At 37.5% G+C, this 21,867-nt stretch overlaps 2 protein-coding genes and 1 pseudogene across 5 annotated transcripts in view; 1 reads left to right on the plus strand and 2 right to left on the minus strand.

Moving 5' to 3' along the window:
• The window catches only part of LOC129765340 (synaptobrevin), a 91,302-nt gene extending 85,310 nt beyond the window's left edge, over window positions 1-5,992 (minus strand). For all 3 annotated transcript variants that reach the window (XM_055765527.1, XM_055765529.1, XM_055765528.1), the window contains exon 1: window positions 5,840-5,992. The gene's annotated coding sequence lies outside the window, so the exon portion shown is untranslated. The remainder of the gene's footprint in view (window positions 1-5,839) is intronic.
• LOC129765339 (chondroitin sulfate N-acetylgalactosaminyltransferase 1) overlaps window positions 1-21,867 on the plus strand; it is a 197,724-nt gene that overhangs the window by 158,719 nt on the left and 17,138 nt on the right. The window lies entirely within an intron of this gene.
• Window positions 15,510-15,572, minus strand: LOC129772216 (U4 spliceosomal RNA; annotated as a pseudogene).

The following is a 21,867-nucleotide window of genomic DNA, read 5'->3' on the forward strand; positions in this document are numbered from 1 at the left end:
AATTAGAACTGAGTGGATTTCCGAGCGGCGCCCGCTTATATACCGATTGGTGATTTCAATAGTCTGTTTCGAGAACAATTTTAAGGTTATTGAAACAAGATTTTGGATCAAAAAGTAACAAGTATATAACGCGTAGACATTTTATATTTCGAATGAAGTGTTTATCATACCATTTCGTTCAGTTGTTCAGAAGCTATTAACGCTCAAAAGCTCGGTCTTCGGCGTAACGCTTTCGGTTTCGAAACTTTGATTTTACGCCCCGGTATAGAAATGAAAGACGTAGTCCTACGTCAAAAATCTTTTGCTGTTTTTTGTTTGTTCCATTCAGTTGTGAGTTGCATGGTGTTAACAATGAAGTCAAAAAACGGTATATTTTTATAGTTATTAATTTTTATAGTTTTTTTATAGTATTTGATGAGAATTGAAGAGAGGAATTTTTTATGAGTTCCTTCCATATGGCCAATACTTCAATTAGATGTCTACCATCAACAACTGGACTGTTTGAAACTAGGGATTGGCCAGAAACTGCCAAAATTGGGCAACAGAAGAGGTGTTGTTATCCATCAGGACAACGCAAGGCCACACATGTCTATAGTTACTCCCCAGAAACTCCGGGGGGTTGGTTGGGTAGTAACAATGCGTCCAGTCCAAACCTGGCAATAAGTTATTACTACCTTTTTCTCGCATTGCAAAACTTCCTGAGTGATAAGAAATTGGGATCAAGAGAATATTGTGAAAATCGATCACCATAGTTTTTCGCCAATAACCCAAGGGGTCGATATCGACCACTTTGAGAATCCTTGTTATAGAGTAATATTTCAAAGCGGCATAAAGGCGAATATTATTTATGGTGTAAAATATAAAATTACAGAAATTACCGGTAATTCGGTAATGGAAAATAACACGGTATTACCGGTAAAACCGGTTAACAATCCCTATTTTCGAAGGGGTAAAAGCGCCATACGTCGTGATATTGAATGATTTTCATATCAAATAAAACACTATCTTTTTACTCGTCTCTTTACACACAAATGCCTCGAAGGTACGTAAGGAAGTCATAGCGGATGCAATATGGCTAAAGCGGCAGTGGATAACGGCATGTCAGGAGAGCATTAGTCCGTTTTTTTATTCCTTGGGCCATTTTTCATCTACAAGTCAAAGGGAATAAATCACCGACGATGCAGCATGGATTCATTGCTCCTCTATATATCACAAATAGTAATAAAACTGAACTGAATGAAACACTATCATGAGCACTTTTTTGGGGGTCTCCGTAGCCACATTGGTTGCGCGTTCGCTTAGTAAGCGATCGATCGTGAGTTCAAAACTCAGGGCCCTCATTGACCATCTTTGTGTTGTTACAGAATAGCTACGTCCACGCAACAATCATCAGCGATGGAGATCGATCCACGGTCGAAATAAGATCGATTCATCCATACAACTGCTCTGCTCTGCAAGATACATCGGGCTGCTGTTCTATAAATAACTCAACAATGATCAAACAACTGTCTGTCCGGTGGTCAAACTGGATAATGGAAGAACAGAAAGAATACTCTTACGCCTAAATGGCTACTGTGTGAATGTACCAAATGTAATGGTATAGAAGGAATACTGGCGAATGGCAACTGTGTAATGTGCTAATTATAGATATGATAACCATGTGACATGTACACGATTAAAATTCGGCTCTGTTACAGCTAAAATGCTAATGAGCCTTAAATAAATAATTTATTATTTTGAAACGTATTTGAAACAGAAATGCCAGCAAAGAATCAATTTTCTCCAAGCAATAACCGGAACATGGTGGGGTGCCCATCCAGGAGACCTTATCAGTTATACAAAACAACGATATTATCAGTGTTAGAATATGGCAGTTTTTGCTTCCGATCAGCTGCCAGGATTCATATTCTCAAGCTGAAGAGAATACAATATCGTTGCTTGCGTATAGCAATGGGGTGTTTGCATTCGACACATACGATGAGTCTCGAAGTTTTGGCAGGAGTACCCCCGCTTACTCTTCGGTTCACAGAATTGTCCTACAGATTTCTCATCCGTTGCAAGATCATGAATCCATTGGTGATTGATAACTTCGAAAATCTACTCCAACTGATTCCTCAGTCAAGTTTTATGTCTTTATACCATGAGTACCTTACCCACGACGTGCACCCTTCACCAGGCATCTCCAACCAAGTTTGCTTCCCATACTTCTGCAATTCCTCTGTCATTTTTGATCTGTCCATGCGACAAAAAATCCATGGAATCCCAGATCATCTACGCTCAGATTCTATTCCGCCGATATTTTCGGCAGAATATGGGGGCATAGTTAGATCTGATAAAATGTTCTTTACTGACGGTTCATTCATAAACGGGTCCACTGGCTTTGGCATCTTCAATGAAAATTCCAGTGCCTCTTTCAAACTCAAAGATCCTTGTTCCGTGTATGTTGCTGAACTGGGTGCGATATAATACGCACTGGGGATCATTGAAACATTGCCCATCGACCACTATTTTATTTTTTCAGACAGTCTCAGCTCATTAGAGGCAATCCGCTCAATGAAGGTTGATAAACGCTCATCTTATTTCCTAACAAGAATAAGACAAGTGTTTTGGTCGAAAAATTATTCAAGATTACCTTAGCATGGGTTCCCTCTCATTGTTCGATTCCGGGGAATGAGAAAGCGGACTCGCTAGCTAAGGTGGGCGCTTTAGAAGGCACACTTTTTGAAAGGCAAATTGCTTATAATGAATTTTTCCACATTCCTCGTCAGTATACGATCGTAAGTTGGCAGCGCATGTGGAGTGGAGATGAGTTCGGTCGTTGGTTACACACGATTATCCCTAAGGTCTCGACGAGTGCATGGTTCAAGGGATTGAATGTAGGTCGTGATTTCATTCACGTGATATCTCGGCTTATGTCCAATCACTACAACCAAAGTGCGCATCTCTATCGCATTGGGCTCGCAGCAAACAATCTTTGTGATTGTGGCGATGGCTACCACGACATCGAGCATGTTGTCTGGTCGTGTATCCGGTTCCATGCTGCTCGCTCTCAGCTCTCTAGAGCACTGAGAGCACAAGGCAGACAATCGGATATCCCCGTCCGGGATATCTTAGGTAGCCGTGATCCTGATCTTCTGCTTCATCTATACCTGTTCCTCAGAAACGCCGATGTCAACGTTTAATGATGTTTCCTTCGTTGTGTCTCCGTTTCATATCCCTCCTATCCGATCGATAAACTTTTACTTAGTCGCGGCAATACATACACACACTCTTTACAGACACACGGGCCAAAGGTTGTGCAGTCCACTGATGATTCAACAAGAGCCAAAGGTTGTACCGCTCATGACAACTCTACACGAACTGATGATTGCGCCGGCTAGTGACCATTCTATCCTGGATTCCTCGAGTCGAGAAAGACGCACCATGCTAGATATGAGGTACAGACTAGGGGGGCGTTGCTGATTAATGGTCAGCTGCATCCCAATAGGAAGTATCCCGTGTCGGGCACACGTACAGAGCATTGGAGACAGCAACATCCCAATTACGAAAACACTTGTAATACTAACCTCAAGCCAACCGCGAGTAATCGGTTACATATTACTAACATAGATAATAAGAAAAATTGTATTGAACTCCCGGCCCCGTGAGGTTAACGCCATATGAGCCTTTATAAAAATATATATTTTGGGAAAAAAAAAAAAATGAGCACTTTTACTTTTTTAAACGGATTGGAACTAGAAATACCTACTTCCGGGTCATTCAGACTTCACGTGAACAGATTTTGAGTGTAGTTTGTGTGTAGTTTATGAACCCTAAAACATGTAGTACCTTAGACAACACTGTTCCTGTTATTTTTACTAGACTAAACTGTTTGAAAATAGTCTTGGTCCGTGTTACCTCATCATGGTCCATTTTATCCCGCGGGTGGCCCTTCTTATTCCGACAGCAAAATAAAAAGTAATGTTTTATCATTTCGAAAATAAATGAAAAAACGTCAATAACTATTAATAACAATCAACGGTTACACATTTCTAGTAGTAGATTATTATATACTGAATGATATGCAACACAACAAATAGGGTAAATCCTAGAGGACGTTTAACTAAAAATGGTTTTTAGAGGGGCGGTCTTACCCTGTATTCCCCTACTAGCTACAGACATTGGAAACGAGCTGTTATGGAATTTTTCAAGTATTGCAGTCTATTTAACAAAATATAATTAGCTATAAAATGTGAAAAAATAAATCAATCATTTCTTGTAATGATTCAACTCCAATAAATTCCATCACTGCTGAGAAAAAGTCACAAGTTTATTTTTTCCTCGTGCTTTTTTGTCATCATTTTGTCTCATTGAGTTCACATTAGCGCTTATTCTGTCCCTAGAAAGATTCCCCCCAAAATTATCGTTGCAGTGGGAGAAAATTTATATTCCTCGAAACAACAGGACGAACAAAGACAAAAGAAAACCGGGCGACACAACACGAAGACGCCTCTCTACTTGAGCCGTAGTTAATGTGAAATTTAATTAGAAAAGCTTCTACCTCCAAGATTCCCCATCACACTCATTCTACGACTACGCTTTTCGAGAGACTCGGATGCGTGTGTAAAGCCCACCGAAGAGCCCAAATTATAGCCAGCTTATGTGGAGGTTAATTTATTAGCGGATGTTCTTCGGCGAACGAATCCTTGGCGTTCGCTTCCTCCTTTCTTCCTTCTAGTTCCCAGCTCAAGAATGTGGAATGAATGGATAATATTATAAGTTCGTGCCGGGTACCGCGTGTCTCGCGACCGTTCGGAAAAGAAATATCCTTTGCAGTGGGGGAAGGGGGACGTGGAAAGAGCTATCCGTCTGGGGATTGTGGTAGCGAGGACTCCGGTTGATTTATGATGGCGCTTCTCTACTAAATAGATGATTCGCAGGCTCCCGGGCGGCAGCAGCAACTTCGAGAACGTGATTTCATTCCGGTGATATCACCCCGGGGCCGCAATCGGACAACGGATTTGTTTCTTTCTCATTAATTGTTACGTGTTACGCATCGGAAGTTCGGTGAGGTACTGCTTTCACGGGTTCACTGTGCGGATATACTTACGATTTCCGATGGGGATAGCTTGGCTGGAGGGAAACAGTAAATGTATCGCACTTTGCATGCGCACTATATAATGTGAGTTCAATAATTAACTGAATTGAATTGATTGGAGCCACTTGTTCAGCCTGTTGATGAGGAAGTTAATCATGAATGTCGGTCAAGATGGAAGCGATGCTTCCAATGAGAATGTTGTCGATGAATCAAAACAAGTAGAACTTCTCATTCCAATCATACGGACTTGTTCCAGTTCATTGCACTTCGCGCGGTGCATCGAACAAGGAGAAATCTAACAAGAAACTAGTTGATAGACTATGCTTCGGGCAAAATAAACGGCAGATTTCACTAAACGGAACCCAATAAGTAGTCTCTCGTTCAAAATGACTCATTGTGGCGCTACCTTTGAACATTTTTTTTTCTAACGTACGAATGGAATTCGGAACTATTAAACACTGAACCGATTACCACATTCCGATGAAGTCAGCAGAATTCCAGTATACCTGTTGCAATTTCGTTAATCTGCTAGCATTTTAGCAGTTCTGCGAGTAGGTGATTCAAATTCTCGCCACAGTTCCGTACAATTGCGCACAAATACATTCCCACAGATATCAGTGGGAAAGAAGAATCGAACGGGATTTTTTTTTATTGACACGTACAAACATTGGGTGATGACAAAATGACTCAATGTTGGATGCTCAACTTTGTCCACAAAAGTAAATACTGAACGAGGTAGATATTAAAATCGCGAACACTTACCGTAAAAACTGTGGAATAGTTAAATGCAGCAGATCACAATCGGTTTCAATAAACCGGACGGGAATTTACAGCGGAAAAACACCCTTTTTCACTTAGCACAAACTTGCTGCGGCTTACGGGAGGGCACTAGCGGAGTTGCTCAACAAAAACGGTTCAAATTATTGCTTTTTGACATACGGTGTCACACGAAGGAACCGTTTCATGAACCGGTTTGCGCACGAAGCCTGCGCATTTCGAGCAGCCAATTGCGTTGCGCTCAGAATAGCCTGAATGGTATGCAACAAGTGGATCGATAATTGGTTCCATTGCAGGGATGTCAGGTACGACAAAATGTCTTCAAATGTATTCATTTCGGATCATATCGGAGGAAACTAAAAATTATAACATTCTTTTGAACAATGTTTGATAGCTTTTTCAATATTTATTCTAATGGGCATTGTTATATAACGCATATCATTAAACTCACCTTGAGGTTTTTAAGTCTATTTGAACAAATGTGAACAAAGAATATACAGTGACTCAAACCCGTAATCGTACTCCGCCATGTAGATCTCTTTTCCCTTCTTTTGAAAGTCGAAAAAAAGATTCCGGACATTCTATTTAGATAAAGTTATAGTGTCATATGAGAGTTAAAAGGTTTGCTATCTGTTTTCTGAATAATGATTTTTATTTCTCTAAAAATGACGAATGTATGTGCTAATGTATGAAAATTGACTCATACTCATAATCGTACGCTGGTTGAAATTTCTAACTGATTTCGAAGGCATTGGTCAATTTACGAATTCCATCATTAGTATGGTATCCATTATTCATTGAAACTATCTTTACATGTCTTTAGCCTGATCTACGATTTTTTTGTGTATTCGGAAGGTATATTTATCTTTTTTTTTCATCAAGTGGTTTTTAAAATTGTTATTTTTTGGAATTTAATGGTTTCTAAATTTCCTACACAGGTAACTTCCTTAGTTTTTTTTTTACTGGGATTGATGGGGGAAGATTGTGGAGCAATATCAATAACTGTTGAGTAATTGTAATGTAACCATATGCGAACTTTATATGTCTTGAGCTCTGGGATATTGTCTTAGCAAAACTTGAATATTTATTGAATATAATGCATAAGATCATTACCGGACTATCCTCATTTGATTTCAGTCCCTTTTGTAACTGGATTGAACGGATCCATATATTAACTATTCGTCGATATATTCGTCGTTAGATTCATACGTTCAAGAGCAAAGTATAAATGTTTGACTTTCGTATAGTCAAATCATCGCTAATGGTCCGCTGATGGTCATACATATACACACTTGTGAAAGAATTTCACCTGTGGAAGAATTGTGAACAGTAAACTATAAACTAATCGGTGGACCAGGTGGAGCAGGACTTGGCAAGAATCGGTGCAGCCGGGAGTTGGAAAACTGCAGCCATGGATCGGGACTATTGGCGAAAAATTGTGAAGAAGATCTAATCTCTCAATGGGATGTAGTATCATTATAAATAAAAAAATATTCCAGAACCTTTATCATCTGGTAATTGTCTAGAAGGTCGTTATACATTCTTCTCTTTGATAAAAGACCCGAAAAATACGCAACAACTGCATGAAATGTAAAAAAATATGTTTGTTTCAAGCATGCAGTTATGCTATGTTCTGATTCTTACTCCAATGAAACCACAATCGATTAATACGTTTAATACAACAAAATGTGATGGAATCGAGAATTCAAGTTTTACCACGGAGCTCAAGACATATAAAGTTCGTACATGGTTACATTACAATTACTCAAAAGTTATTGATATTCTTTCACAATCTTCGGATATCAATCCCAGTAAAAAACTGAAGAAGTTTTCTGTGTAAGAAATTTAGAAACCATTAAATTTCTAAAAAATTACGATTTTAAAAACCACTTCATGAAAAAATTGATAAATATTCCTTTCGAATACACCAAAAGGCTAAAGATAGTTGCATTTAATAAGGAATACCATACTAATCATGAAATTCGGAAATTGGCCAACGCTTTCGAAATCGAGTTGAGATTTCAACCAGCGTACGATAATGGGTTTTTTTCATACAATTTTCATACATTAGCACATACATTCGCCATTTTTAGAGAATTAAATCCATTATTCTGAAAACAGATAGCAAACCTTTCAACTCTCGTATGACACTATTACTTTATCTAAACAGAATGTTCCGAAAGCTTGTTTTCGATTTTCAAACGAAGGGAAAAGTGATCAGCATGGTGGAGTACGATAACGGGTTTGAGACACTGTATTCCGCAATTGCGAACTAAAGGGCCTGGCTGGGTAAGGAAGTAAAAAGTGCCCTCAAACCAAATCACCCGCTCTATGGAAAATATTGTATAAGGCACTAAATAAGAAATTTTGACTATTTTTTTGAACCCCTATGAGGTTTACCAGAGGATCTACGAGGATCGTACGAGCAGCGTTGCCAATGTTCCAGTTTAAACTTCCAGTTTTTTTTATCGATCCAGTCAAACAGTTAAACCCTAAAATCTTCCAGTTTTTTCAAATATTGTCCAGTTTTATCCAGTTTTTTATATGTGTGCTTCAGTTTTACCAATATTTTATGTGAAATAAATTCAAAATTCATAAATATTATCCTCCTCTTATCTTTCCTTTTCGTTCGACCCAATTTACCTTGGATAGATCTTTTTTTTTCTTACAAAATCTAATTGTTATTTTTCTCCTACTTTTACACTTCCGAATTCAATGCGGTTAGTGCTCAGTGCGTGTGCTGACTACCCAAGCAGCAACTTGCAACTTTGTCTTTGAGTTTATATAAATATTATATTTTCGAGGTTCACCGAAACATTCTGAAGTTCAGACCAACTGATCTACCTTTCGCTCAACAACGACTGGTGCAATGTTCATAACTATGCTGGCTATGAGTTCATATAAACATCAGATGTTATACTGCTGTTCTACGCATAGTTGTCCCATGTTCCAAAATCAGCAACTGAGAAAAACGCAATCAAAGTTTTCTCGCATATTTGTCTACCAAAAGCTTTAGGCATTTCAATTTAGCAATACACTGGGTTTTTTATAAGCACTATACTATTGTTTGAAACGTCGTTTTATGAAGAAATGAGTGATCTGCAACACCTTCGCAGAATATAAATCTCATTGTTATTAGGCATTCGCTAACAAGGTGTACACGTGTTCTGGTAAACTATTTCTTATTTGTTTGAGTATTAGTTCGTGCTTCCAAACCAGAAATGTGTGTATTAGTCCTGCTGATAGTGTGACATGAAATTCTTGTACTTAAACCGATTTATTCGATATGGATCTACAAAAAATACATGGTGGGACAGTTATGAATAGAATATCAACATGGACAATTGAGCATGATGTTGTTTTTTTAAAAGTTGGTAACAAACTATATGTTTTTTGTGTTTACCGTAAGATTATGCATAAAAACAACGTTTTATGAAGAAAAGTGAGAATCGTCAAAAAGTAACATGGGACAACTATGCGTGGAACGGCAGTATAGGTCCTCCAAATCATTCTAACGTTCAGAAGATCATAGGGTCAATAAAATCCATTGGTTTTAATTGATATGAATATGGAAGCCAAGTAATATTGCTTTCGTTTTCATCAATCGACCATTCGACGAAATGAAAATCCTAAAATTTCATTTGTTACAACATGCGTCAAAGATTATCTTTAGATAACCTGAAAAGGAAAACCTGTACAATTAATTTGACTGGCTTTATATTCTATTGTTCATCGTATCTTTTTCAACCTAAATTCAAACGCGACGGTGGAATGTTAACTGTGGGAAACTCGAGAAGGTATCCGAGAGAACTACTTTAACACTCCTGTACTCGCGCGAAACAGACTGTGCGCGTCTCTGTAATATTGCTATTGTGAATTTTTAGTCGTTATTGGTACTTAATCAAAGAAAAAGATATAATTGAATGAAAAAAAACTCCAGAAAATATGTTTTCTTTAACTTCATTCAGTTTTAATAGTCATTTAATTCAGGCACCTCATTCATTCTCTGTCTGTCAGATCTATGCGCGAGTATAGGAAAGTTAAAATCAGTCATCCCGGCGATATATTATGTTATTCATAGCGTATACACTTTATAAAACTCCATTCGCAACAGCGGAGAGTTATCTTTGGGAAACCTGAAAAGATAACCAGAAGAACTCTAAAACCAATCGGTCCGGGGATATATTCTGTTTTATTTTTATTTATTTAGTTTTATTTATTTCACATTCTTCGTGAGTGTGAAATAGATAGTAACGAAGATAATCCAAAGAAACACTACAGAAGTGTCCAAATTAGTTAGAATAGTTAGAAGGAAAAGAACAGAGGATTAAAGTTAGGTTTGATGCTGATCTAGAATGATCTAGAATCAGAAATCGCACCAAGCACCTCAATTAATCTTAATGTCGAGCAAAAAATACGAGATTTTGCAAATTTTATCCAAATAAAACCGTGTTTTCTAAAGGTTCAAGAAGAAAAGATGCTCAAATATTGTTTTACAGTAATGTTCGAGTGGCGGAAAACGTTATTTTGATCTGCTCGAATGGTTTATTCCGCTATTTTATGAACTACTTATGTATACTACACGAAGATTCGAAGTAAATTTTATTTCTCAAGCACTGGAGTAGGTTAAAAAATGATTTTAGATAAATCAAAGCCGAACTTCCTAAAATAAAACGATTTTTCAGGATCCAGTTTTCTTCCAGTTTTTTGAAAAATTCTATTGGCAACCCTGGGTACGAGATAGCTTTGAGATAAAATCTTACTATGGTATATCGATAAATATTAGGTTGGGGAAAAAGTTATCCATTATTTTCTCGTTGGCTGGCTTCAGTGATCAATATCTCGCGTAATATGGATCATATAATTTCAAATTTAGGCTCGTCGAAAACACTGAAAAAAATCTTTTGCTGTTTTTTGTTTGTTCCATTCAGTTGTGAGTAACAAGGTGTAAACAATGCTGGTCAACAAAGAGAAAATTCGGTACATTTTGCACTTTTTATTTTATAAATGCGAAAATACAAGCCAGGCCACCGAAATTGTGATTGATGTTTATGGTACTGATACTGCAAGAGGAAAAAACGTATAATTTATTTAAAAAAAAAAATCAGTGCAATACACTAAATTATGGTCTCTACTGTCAAAAAATAGACCGTTTGAAGCTAGCGATTGACCAGAAACGTTCAGAATTGGCCAACAGAAGTGGTGTTGTATTCCATCAGAACAACGCAAGGCCACACAATTCCGAGAGCTTGATTGGGATGTTTTAATGTATCCACCATATAGTTCTGACCAGGCACCAAACGATTATCACCTTTTTCTCCCATTGCAAAATTTCCAGAGTGATAAGAAATTGGGATCAACAGAAGATTTAAAAATCTATTGCTATGGTTTTTCGCTAATAAGGACCAAGACCTCTATGATAGAGACATTACGAAGCTACCTTTAGAATGTCAACACATTGTCCAACAAAATTGTGCATATTTGAACCAAATCGGACAATCCGAAGCATTTTTGAAATAGTTTTGAATTTCACCCAAAAATAATGGATTACTTTTTCCCCAATCTAATACTTATCAAAAAAAATTTCCATCAAAAATTGAAGTACTAAAAAAAATCTTGAAATATTCAAAACATTATTTTGGGAAATTAGAGATTCAGTGCTATTTTAATTCGTATTCAAATGTGTTTTAAAGCCTTTTCTAGATATGCGATTTTTTTTAAAGAATTGTTACAGTGTTGCGCGATAAAAAAAAACTATATTACTAAATTTTTATTTTTTTTTAAATTTTAAGACTCATTACAGGTTAAATTTATATTTAAATATGTATGATTGCTTTTTGCGTAAGTGTTTTTTTATATTGATGATCGTTTTTCAGAATATTTCGAGGTACGAAAAAATATTAATAAAGTTTTGATAATTTTTTTATTTCTATTTTTGAAATTTTCTAATATTTTTTTTTGATTTTCCCAAAATCGATTATCGTGGATGTGTATTCATAAAAAGAGTCCCAACCTTATCACCAGCGCTATGGAGAGTATTGTCGCAAATTAGAAAATTAGATAATTTTTCCTTATATAGTTCACTCTAAGAGCTATGGCTAAAAACGTAGTTTTTTTTGCTTTTACCACATTCTTAATAACTTGGAAAAAAATGCTCATAGTGCATCTTACTATGACGAAATTACCATCGAAAATTCATTTATTTTGGCATTTCGATTTTTTTATACGAAACTAGCTGACCCGACGAACTTCGTCCTGCCCAAAATAGATTTATAAAAATAGAATAGATTAGTACTCCAATTTTTGATGAAAATTTTTTTTTTGATAATATTTCTCGATACAACATAGTATGATACATTTCAGTATTTTTTTTTCAAATTTTTATCTCGAAACTATCGAGAATGGCGTGCAAAAAATTGAAAAGTACGTTTTATACCATAGATCCTATGCAGAGATGCCAGGTTTGAAGGCATGTCCTCATTTTGAAGATATTTGACTTATTGTGAAGACATTTGATTTTGTGAAGACATTTTGAAGACATTATGAAATATGTGAAGACATTCAGTATGATAGTGTATGTGAATTTATATTATTTCCATAAAATTCTATCTATTGGCCGAAGAGATCGTCAAAATAAGTAGGGCTTTTGTCGCAGTGTCATTAGCTCGCCTTTTTTTTATCAGTGCCACTTGTTTACATTTGTTCTTAGTAATCAACGGAGACTTTTGTCTCGTTTTTTTTAGCTTTCAACTAGCAATGGGGGTCTTCCTGGCCACTTGGTTACGCGTTCGCTTACTAAGCGATCGATCGTGAGTTCAAACTCAGGACCCTCAATTGACCATCTTTGTGTTGTTATAGAATAACTATGTCCACGCAACCATCATCAGCGATGGAGATCGATCCTCGGTCGAAATAAGATCGGTTCATCCATACAACTGCTCTGCTCTGCAAGAAACATCGGGCTGCTGTTCTATAAATAACCCAACAATGATCAATATCAACTGTCTCCCCTGTCCGGTCTGCCGAACAATGGAAGAACAGATAGAATACCCTTACGCCTAAATGGCTACTACTGTGTAATTTACTATAATGTAATGGAACAGAAAACCTAACGCCTAAATGGTTACTACTACTCTGTTACAGTTAAAATGCTAATGAGCCTAATAAATAAATAAATGGGATAAAAAGACAGGTGGGTAATGTCGGGGACATAACCGGAGTGACGTAGGACTATACAAAAGGGGACAGCTTTTGTTAAATATATATTTTAAATATATTGTTTTATTTTCTTCTCCTACGTGAATACCTACCTATCTACCTGAAAAATGGATTAGTTTACTGTTTACTCTTTATGAACATGTTGATGATTCTGAAAAGAACCTTTGGTGTTGTGTTTTTGTTATCACTCGATATTCCCATCTTGTTCGGTTAAACCTTCCTGTTTAGCTATTGCGTTTGCCACTCGCCACAGCTTTCACAGTTGGAAAATTTCTTCCCATCCAGCTTGTGACATGTTGTTCAGTAAATTACATTTAATGCGACGTGCCGGAGAAACACTTTGCCACTCACTGAAACTAATTGTTGCCTTGATGAGCGCCGAACCGAAGCTGCTCTGTTCTTGATGCGGGTTTTCTGATTGTCGTGAGCTTTGCAAGGCTTTGCAAGCCAACTCGAGCACTCCGACGGCCGAAACTCTATAATCGCTGTTAGGTATACTGGTGCTCCGGCACCAATCCGTTCGGCCTAGTTACCCTTGCGGAGCAATCAGTGAATGCGACCAACAGGGAACTGGAGACCTGCACGGCTCGAGTGAGACTTTGCTTTTCCCTTAACTTGTCCTCCTTTGTTACGTTCACGATGCCGATGCCTACAACCACACGGGTTTACGGTTTGAAAGAAAATAAGATATTTTTTTGGGGTCCGCGTGTTTTATACTCTAGCGGTACACACTCACAGGATAGAGACAAATCGGCAGACTCAGCCAGAGGGGCGAGTCCAACGAGACGAACGAATGAGCGTTAAAAGGGAGCGATGGCAAAAAAATACATTCATTACGATTTGTTCGCTCGTTGGATTCGCATGCAGGCTAAAAAGGGTCCTTTTCAGGATCACAAAATTATCTTCAATCTAAAGAGTTTATTGTTTTGTTATCACTCGATATCCCCATCTTGTTCGGCTAAACCTTTCTGTTTAGCGATTGCATTTGCCACTCGCCACAGCTTTCACAGTTGGAAAATTTCTTCCCATCCAGCTTGTGACATATTTTACAGTAAATTACATTCAATGACACGTCGCATTACCACCACTCAGTATCGGATTGGAGGTAATTTTAACCTGTAATTGAACATTTGCGATGACAGTGGTACAGTGTCGACTTTCAATGTGGGGTCATAGTTTGGACCTCGAACTCTATGTTTACAAAAATGTCCAACTAAATATGTCGCATTACAGGTCCGTCCAATTAGCTAAATGTCGATATAAGTGTAAATTACTGTACTTTCAATCTAGAAGCAGTTTAAGAATTGGTGAAAATCAATAAGCTCAGAACAACTGCCAAATTCACATACTCATCATATCCTGGCAAACAAATTATGAAAAAATCAATTTGTGTTTTATCATTATTTTGGATATTGTTTTAGAAAGCATTGAACTGTGTTTCCTAAACTCTTTTTTGGAAGGTTTAATGGCCCTGAAAAGCGCTTGTTTTATGGAATGGTTCCAATTTAGAAAACTTAGTACTCGTGGTTTTGAAAAAAACCATTTCGAACGCCCTCGATGCCGCCTTGTTCTGGATTTGCTACCAAAGCAGATTGTAAAAAGAACAAACTTTTTTCTTCTGCTACCTGATGCCGTTTTGCGATTGCGTTTGCCACTCGCTGCAACTGCTTGTTGTTGTCTTGATGTCCACCGAACCGAATGTGTTCTGTTCCGAATGCTGGTTTTCTTATCGTCGCGAGCAGCTTTGCCAGCTAACTCGATCACTTCAGCGGCCGAAACTATATAACGCCGGCTAGGTGGACTGGTACACTGGTACTAACGCGCTCGGCCTAGCTACCCTTGCGGGGAACTCCAGATCAACACGGTTCGAGCGGGATTTTGCCTTCACTTTTCCTCCTTTACCATGTCCAGACATGGCTGCTTGGGTTGGTTTGTTGATGTGTTGTGATGCAAACCGATGTGGTGTACGGTTTGAACGAGAATGATCGTTACGGCAGCAGAGCGGGGATTTTTAAGCTGACTGGCTGGCTCGAGAATTACGCATGTGTGAGACTGCGACCAATGTTTCGTTAATTTTTTTCTTTTTCCTTTCCAATCGTGCTTCATTCTATTTCGCTGCTGCTCTGGTTGCCCGTTTTGGTCGGTACGATTTGAGGAGCACAAAATGGACCAATCAAAAATGGGCACATAGGGCATTTTGACAATGCTTGATATTTCACAATCATTCAATTATTTATCTCATGAAAAATGAAATGTTATTCGTTATGATAGATGCGTAGATATATTTCCTATCAATTGATGCAAAAACCTTTGCGATCTATGGAGAAATGCTCGAGTTATAAGCGTTCCAAATCTTGCATTTTTTCCTACTTGTTCAGTGCCTAGATTTCCATTTCACCCCCTATATCTTCCGGTTAGACGTAGTCCTACGTCAAAAAAACTAGCAATAATCGCACCTCGGAAAACCTCATTGGTTACGATATCGCCACTGCGCAAAGGTAGTCTCGGTGTCATTCACTCGCTTTTTTAAAACTTTTCCAAGCAGAAAATCCACAAGTATATAGCATGAATTCAACAACAAATCGACTTTTACTTCAAATTCTGGAGAACTTCACGCGGTCTGAACACATATTGTCCCTAGAAGACATTAGTTCATTTGCAGAAGAAAATTTGAATGATATTGACATTGTATTTTTTTATGATTTTTGACCTATATTATACAATAGATTAACCTAGATCTTTTAAATGACCACTTCACAAAACGAAGGTTTCCGGTTACATACGTTTTTAATAATCTGTTTTATGGATATGATTTGAGTTGCAACCAAAACTTCAAAGCTGAAAAACACAAATTGAGTTATCACAGTTCCGTTTTTGTGGAAAAACTAGGGCTATATTCGCTCAATCAAAGGTACATCAAGTTTGGTATCTTCTTCTTCTTAAATGGCACCAACGTTCCTAGAGGAACTTCGCCGTCTCAACGTTATATTACTTGCGTCATTTTCACTAGTACTTAGTTGAGATTTCTATGCCACACGCCTTGAATGCATTCTGAGTGGCAAGCTCTAGAATACGCGTGACCACAGTGCAAGTCGGAGGAAAGTTCTTTTACGAAAAATCCCCCCGACCAGAACGGGAATCGAACCCGAACCCCCGGCATGTTAGGTTTTGACGCTAACCACTCGGCCACGGGTAAGTTTGGTATATCAATGCCAAATTAAACATTGAATAAGCTATCAAACTTTGTCCAAAAGTAAGCTATGAATTTTAGTTTTCTTCGATATGAATGTGAAGACATTTTTTCGTACCATGTGAAGACATTTGAAAAAAATCACCTGTCATCCCTGATCCTATGGTGAACCTCATAAGGGTTCAAAAAAATAATCAAAATTACTTACTGGGTACCCTATACAATATTTTCCATAGAGAGTATGATTTGGTTTGGGGACACTTTTTACTTCCTTACTCAGCCAGCCCCTTCATGAGTTAAGAAATGATAATTGGCTTGATACACCGTTGATTGAGTAAATATCGTCCCAGTTCTTACACAAAAATGAAACGGTGATAACTCAATTTGTTTATTTTAGTTTTGAAGTTTTTGTTATAACTCAAATCATATCCATAAAACTAATCAATGAAATGATATGTAACCGGAAAACCTTCGATTTGTGAATACACTCTATCCAACTTCTATAAGACCAGGTGAGGATCTTGCTGCTTTGTGTCATTGTGAACAAACGATACTTCAATTTATATTCTAGAGTGTAGGTATTGGTGACTACCATACACTGCATGATATTCATATGTGTGTGTGCAAGTGCTGAGCGTAAACGAATGTTTTCGTATTTACAATTGTCAAGTTTCTATAAGACCAGTCACATTTCCCGTTGTTTTAGTTATTTTGATCAATTAAATCTGGAAAATGTCGAAGGGAAAAGTCTTCACGGAGAGAGAAGAGAGACAAATCGATGCATTTCACCAAGAAAATGTTGGTATCAGAGAAATTTCTCGTCGGAATGGATGATCCCATCAAGCAGTGCTCAATTATTTGGCGAATCCTCAAGGATACGGTAAGAAGAAGAGAGCTCCACGAAGCTCTCTGACCGGGATAAGCGGGAAATAGCTAGAACAGATGCGAATACTTCTCAATCGCATATGCAAATAAATTAATATTTCAACTGCTTAACTGCTCGGGTGACAATTCATCAAATTTTGGTAAAAATCCTCACATAAAGTGGGCTCAAAAGGTTAAAACTCTTCATCTTACACCATCCCACCTCGGAAGACGTCTGAGTTTTGCCAAAGCTCACATGAACCGACAGTGGGAGATGGTATGTTGTGACAAAAAATGTTTCCAAAAGAATACATTTTGGTATATACCAGAACGCAGAGTTCTTCAATGTATAGGTTATCTTCACTGACGAAAACAAGTTCAATCTGGATGGTCCTAAAGATTTCAATGGGTACTGCTATGATTTACGGAAGAAGGAATAGTCTTTGTCAACCGGGAATTTTGGTGGAGGCCTGTGCATGGTTTGGGCGGGATTCTGCGCAACCGGAAAGCTAAAACTAGCTCTCATATCATTCAAGGATTACACACATGTTCTGGAATCCTCTCTCCTACCATTTTCGCGTGGATATCGTCACAAAAAATTCACATTCCAGCAAAACAATGCTCCTATTCATACCATCAAGAAAACTAAGCAATGGATTAAGGACCAAAAATTTAATTTTTTGGATTGGCCGGCTCGCTCTCCCGACTTGAATCCTGTTGAAAATTTCAGGGGGGGTCCTACGGTACACCACGATTGAAGAGCTCAATGTCGCAATTTCGGATAAATGGAAAAATATCGAGAAAACCGTTCAGCAGAATTTGGTAAATAGTATTCTAACACGAAGTTTCAAGGTTATTAGTCGAACTGGCAAGGTTGCCAATTATTGACATGTAAACCGGCCGATCGTTTTGAAGTTTTCATTGAAAATACTTGTGAATTTTGAAGTGGTCTTATAGAAACTGGACAGCTGAAATTATCATATTTAAGCACAATAAATAAACAAACAACTCTTTTGAACGGAATTGACGTTAAACACACTTTATTCTAAGCAGTCTACAATGTATGAATGTATCTTGTTAAAATTATTCTAACTGTTTGCGTTGCAACGAAATAGAATCAGGGTGGTCTTATAGAAGTTGGACAGAATGTAGGTCGTTTTAAAGATCTCGGTAAATCTATCGCATACTGGTATAGGCCTAAAATAATGAAAATAAAATGTCACAATCATTTGAATTCTCGAGTGCAAATGAACTAATGTCTTCTAGAGATAACATGTATTCATTTTATCGACGATATTTGACGATACTTTCCATTCATTTTGGTATAAAATATTTTGAATACATTGATTCTTTTGATGTGTATTAATTATTCACACATTTAACTAGCTGTACGTGCAATAAAATAGCGCGAATTCTGCTTATTGTTTATCCCTAAAAAATGAAAACAATCTCTATTCTAAGCATCGCAAAATTGAGTGTACACCTTAAATTTCCTCAAACAAATTAACTTTTTTAATAAGATCTTTGCGAATTAGCGTATTTTTCTTCGTCAGTGAGTGGTGTCAACACCTAACCACTGCTTGGCCAGTGTTGGTTCTTGTTTTTTTTTATTGGTTTTTGATTTTTTTTTTATCAAAATGACAAGTTAGAGTAAAGAAATAGATATTGTTACACGTACAATGAAAAAGCAGCTATACTCGGAAGAACCCACTATACAGCAAAGAAAAACATAAACAAGTGGAAATACGAAGGAACTCCAGAGTCTTTTGATAAAGAACGAGTAATTGTGCGAACATTTCGAAAGAACCCTAAAACAAACATTCCTAAATTGACTACCGAAGTAGCCAGCACCATTGGAAGACCTGTCAGCACATTCACTGTCCGGAGAGTAGCATACAGGAACAATCTGGAGGGCGTGTTGTCCGTGAAAAGTCTTTCATCTCCAAGGTGAATATGAAGAAAAAAAAACCACTGTAGTTTGCTAAGTCATAAGTTAACAGAACTAAGGAGTTCTGGAACAAGATCCTTTATACGGGTGAGATGAGAACCAATCTCTTTGAATCGGATGGAGGACAGATGGTGTGAAGGAAACCAGGATTAGTGCTCCAAATTCAACATTTCGTTCCCACAGTAAAACACGGTGCAACGTCGGACTTGAAGATTTTTTGTTTGTTTTTTAAACATTAAGTAGAAATGTGACCATTTAAATTTTTTCTTATCATAACATGGGAGTGAAAAAGATCATTTTTACGATGAATATGAGTCGCTTTTAATTATTTACTTTTTAACCCCGAAAAACTCAAAAATAACAAACAAACACGACATGTATACTTAAATTTGCGATTGACTGTACTTGTGGATTTCCTGCTTGGAAAAGTTTGAAAAAAGCGAGTAATGTGCGATTCACATAGAACGTTACGGAGAAGAACGTCTACGTTCCGTCAACGTCTCCACCAATTCACACATGCAGTCAATGCTTCCACCAGCCCGACCCGTCAAATGTCAAACGAATGATTTATTGAATGTTATTCATGGTGTCGTCACCTACAACAATTATCAATTGCAATGCCCTCTTCCAAATCAGCATGCCTAGAATCAATTCTAAATTTTGAAAAATTGAATGAAAAACATTGAATTTTAATGCTTGAACCCCGTAGTCCGACCGTTATTCAACAATAATAATATATAGACTGTTTCTCTCAGCTAGTCGCGAATGATTTTCACTCCTAAATTTGGATCATAAGTACAAAGTACAGTAAGTTACTTATAATGCGACATGCCGAGGCACCAATTAATGTCGCATTGGAGGCGATTTTGACCAGTAATTGAACATTTGCGACTGGTGGCGACTTTCAATGTGGGACCATAATTTGGACCCCGAACTCAATGTTTACAAAAATTTCCAATTAGAGGTAAACATGTCCAATTCAACGTGTTGCATCACAGGTCTGTTCAATTAGCTAAATGTTGAATTAGATGTAAATTACTGTACAACCAAAATCAAAACAAAAGCCGAGACACAAAGCCCAGACAAAAACCAAACGAGCCGTCCGTCTCCGTCAATTATGTGCGATTCACATGGAACGTTACGGAGAAGAACGTCTACGTTCCGTCAACGTCTCTATCAATTCCCACATGCAGTCAATGCTTCCACCAGCACCGTCACGTCAAATGTCAAACGAATGATTTATTTAATGTTATTCATGGTGTCGCCACCTACAACAATTTTAAATTGCAATGCCCTCTTTCAAATCAGCATGCCTAGAATCAGTTCTAAATTTTGAAAAATTCAATGAAAATCATTGAATTCAATTATTTAAATGCTTAAACATTCAATGCGGTGCCATAATTTGGGCCCCGAACTCAATGTTTACAAAAATGTCCAAGTAAGCGCGTTGCATCACAGATCTGTTCAATTATCTTAATGTCGAATTAGATGTAAATTACTGTACAACCAAATCAAAACAAAAGCCGAGACACAAAGCCTAGACAAAAACCAAACGAGCCGTTCGTCTCCGTCAATTATTCTTTTCTACAAATCCTGCCGGGCTTTTTCGTTGAACGTATGCTGACGAGTCGTTACGTTGCTGGTGTATGTGAATGTTTTCATGAGAATTGCATGGTAGAATAATTGACGTAACGTGACGTGACGGGACGTGAACGTAACGTGGATGTTGTATGTGAATCGCACTTAAATGATCCCGAGACAATAGTCTCCGTTGATTATTAAGAATGAAAGTAAACAAGTGACGCTGATAAAAAAGCGAGCGAATGACACTGAGACAAAAGCCCTGCTTTATTTTGACAATATTTTCGGCCAATAGTTAAAATTTTAAGGAAATAATATCTCTCAAAAATTCACATACGCTATCATACTGAAATGTCTCTACATATTTTATAACGTCTTTAGAATATCTTCACAAAATCAAATGTCTTCAAAATCTTCAACCTGGCATCTCTGCTTGGAAGAACCACGTGACTAGGGATTGTTAACAGGTTGTACCGGTGATACCGGGTCATTTTCCATTACCGAATAACCGGTATAGTATTAGCCTTTATGCTGCTTTGAAATATTGCTCGAGAATCAAATAAGATCGAAAAAACCCAACTGACAATGTTGCGCCGATTCTACGAACTTCAGTTCAAAAACCTCTGTTAGATCTGAAAACGAAACACAAGATAAGCTTCAGCGGTGAAGAACGGACGGCGATAAAGGAATTGGCTGATGCTCTCGAACCTACTCGCTGTTGAACTACTATTGCTGAAAAGTTTGCAATTTATGCTAGAACGGTTATCGGAGCAACCATCAGAGATTTCGAAGCAGCTGCTCGGATCCCTGATTGGAAGGATTGTCGACAGACGTTTCGAATATGCAGATTTGTTCCTATATATATGAATAATCATTCTGATCGTGGTCGTGAGCAGAGATGCCAACCTTCCTGATTTTTCAGGATTTCCCAGACTTTTTGGCTCGTATCCTGACATCCTGACAAACACTCGATTTTGCCAGATTTTTCAGAAATGATCCTGATTACTGGTTGAAATTGAGAGCAGTCAGAATAGTCTACATAAAAGTTCTCGGGTTCTCCCTCGTATAGTGATTGCTCTTTCTTTCGTTTATTATTTATTATTACGTAATAATATTTATCTAAATGCCTAAAAAACGCAGTGCGTTTAATCCATCTGAAAATTCATTATATTTTTCGCTTCACAAAGACAGAAAATGAAACCGTCTAACACA

The sequence above is a fragment of the Toxorhynchites rutilus genome, chromosome 2 (genome assembly GCF_029784135.1).
Source record: "Toxorhynchites rutilus septentrionalis strain SRP chromosome 2, ASM2978413v1, whole genome shotgun sequence".
Lineage (NCBI taxonomy): Eukaryota > Metazoa > Arthropoda > Insecta > Diptera > Culicidae > Toxorhynchites > Toxorhynchites rutilus.